Raw genomic sequence first — 2909 nt, forward strand, 5'->3', positions numbered from 1 at the left:
CAATACCAATGCACAACGTGGGCCCAAAATCATAGACATATTTCCAAAAGCAAGAAGTGGTCTTCAGGGATTATACCCATATTCATAACCCATATGATGAGACAAAACTCTCAGCGGCCAATTCCACAATTGAAGCCGTTGATCCATCTAGTGTGCATTCGACATCTATACCCACCACATAATTCGAACCAGGTCAAACATCGATGAAGATTCATATTGATGCTAATATTTATATATATATTTCACCTCCAGATACGGGGCAACAGTTGATCATCAATGGCAAAATTGACTCATCCACACTCTCCATTTTCCTTTTCAAAAGACCAACTCATGTTGCATCACCCGCTTGAAATAAACCCTTATGACAGATGATAGTGACACATGAATGTCCAAAAAGAATCTCTCTCTAATGATTAACTAGTAGCCACCTCCTTTTTCCAACAAAACTGAGAGACGTCTCAAGTTTTTTTTTTTTTTGGGTTGAAGAGACGTCTCAAGTTTCTTCCTATGCATTTAGAAAATTTGGTGGAAACTTATTCACTATTTTCATTACTCTTTTTGCTTCCTTCACTTTTGAATTCTTAACCAGCCCTTCAACCAAATCCCTCATTGTTCTAAAGTTTGGAATCTTATCTTTAGTTATACTTTCCTTGTAAACCTCAAAGGCCTTGTTAATTTCCCCTTTTCTACATAGATGATACATAAATGTCCTAAGAGTTGCAGCATTAGGAGTACAAAAATTTTCCTCTGAGGCTATCATGTACATTTTTAACTTCGTCAATCAAACCACGCTTAGAGTAACAGGGGGCCAAAGGTAGTTGTAACTGATGGTGTCTCTGGCTTCAATCCTGCAGAACTAATCTCTTCAATCAAAGCCAAGACATCCTATAGTTTCCCATGATGGGTTAAAATCTTCACATTATCAGCACAAACATTTGAGGAACCCTTCTCAATCATTACCTTCCAGGTTTTCCCAACTTCATCGATCTTAACATTCTTATACAAGGAATCCAAGATTGCCATATAATTGCTGTAACCTCTACATCCTCTCTTCCATTTCTTTCAAAACTGGAACATACCCCTCACACAACAACTTGATTAAAATACCATAAGAAACCTTATGAGGAGAAATGCCATATATCTGAGAGAATAGGTAATGATCAAATTTCTTGCATTGATTAAATGCAGAAAAAGGAGCATTAAAGGGTATAGTAGATCTTCGAGTGCCAAGTTCATCCATCTGATCAAAAGTCTTCTGATCAGTCATTTCTGCAAGACCATAAGATCAAATTAAGGTGGCAAGGAAAGATTTTTCCAGTGATCTTGGGAACCTTCTTGTGGGATTCAATTAGAGCTTCGATGTCAATAAAGTGATGAGATTTCACTAGGAGCCTGACAGCGAGGTCTTGATGAGCAAGCTATCGTAAGGGTTATCGAAGAAAGGCGCTTCACAAGGTTGAACAGAAAAATGAAGAAAAAAAGAAAGAAGTTTTGATAAAAGAATGCAAATTACCCATATTAGTAAATTTAATGAAGGAGATAAATTAGTAGATCATGATAATATCATAAAACAAAATCTAAAAGATAATACATATTTATATACTCAAAGACAAGATATTAATAAATCAAGATAGGTTTAATCTAAAATGTATTCTTACTCAAGAACAAATTATTAAATAAAAAGAATAAATCATTTACTGATAAATTATGTAAATCAAACATCATCTAAAACGCATTCATAATTAAGATCAAATTATAAATTTAAAAAAATAATCAATCACTAAGAAATCATGTAAAACCATAAACTTGAACGTAGAAAAATAAAACAATAACATATTGAAAGTATAAAGATTGTACTTATCATGGCAAAATCACAAAAATAATAATCACCCTTAGATAGAGGGCCTTCAACACTCTATATTATCTTCTTCTTTTCCTACATCCTTGTATTTCGTCTCTATTCTTACTTAACCAATACGGATTTTCAATTATGTTGTTTAATATACTCACCATTAACTCCACGTTCTCACCATCTTTCTTCTCTCCCCTAAATATTCCCTCTATTTTCTCTCCTCTTAAATCCTCTAAAACTCCACATTTTTCACCATCCATTTCTCTCTCCTCTCAATATACTTCAATATTCCCTCAATATTCTCTCCTCCTAAATCCTACTAAACTCCACGTTTTTTTCCACCATTCATTTTTCACCATGCATCTTCTCTCTCCCCTCAATATTACCAAAACATGTAATATAATTTATGCAGCTATGAGACATTAAACCTTGGACCTCCTCCTTTATTCAAAGTGATTGTTAACCGTTTATTTAATCCTCAACCTATGATTGAATTTAGCAAATAAATTATAGTAAGTTTGTCAATCTCATACCAGTTCGACCTTTAACCATAATTATTTGAATATCAATACAAAATGCCAATAGTACCCCTATGCTTTAGTTACAGGTATTACAAATAGTGAGTAATGATGATGGTGATGCTGAAAAGAGTAAAGGAATGAGAAACCTATTGAACTCCCAAGGATGTAAGCATGTCTTGGGAAAACAGTTTGCCTTCCTTGGAATTCTCCTCTTTAATCAGGGTTGAGTTCATTTTCTCAACAGCTGCTTGCAGATCCTACAAGAATTTAAGAGCTTGGAACTGACCCAAAAAACATAGCCCAAATATTACAACACAAATACACATCTCATGCATCCAGGAAATAATAAGCTGTTGCACCTGTACAAGAGAACTAATTAGTATGGCATCCCAACAGTAATATACCAATAAGAAAAGCTTCCAGCCATCAAACGGAAGTTCTGGAATAAATGGAAGTCTGAAATTTCATCCCTAAACAGAATAGAAGCTTTCAAAAGTTATAAATTTATCTCTAGAATCTAAACAAATTCAACGTCT

General features: G+C 34.1%; 1 pseudogene; it reads right to left on the reverse strand.

Annotated features, from left to right (window-relative positions):
- Positions 1-505: 505 nt before the first annotated feature.
- Positions 506-2112, reverse strand: LOC149018712 (small ribosomal subunit protein mL103 (rPPR7) pseudogene; annotated as a pseudogene).
- Positions 2113-2909: the final 797 nt, after the last annotated feature.

The sequence above is a fragment of the Hakea prostrata genome, chromosome 4 (assembly GCF_041222555.1).
Source record: "Hakea prostrata isolate BN-2017 chromosome 4, UWA_Hpros_2, whole genome shotgun sequence".
NCBI classification, from domain to species: Eukaryota; Viridiplantae; Streptophyta; class Magnoliopsida; order Proteales; family Proteaceae; genus Hakea; species Hakea prostrata.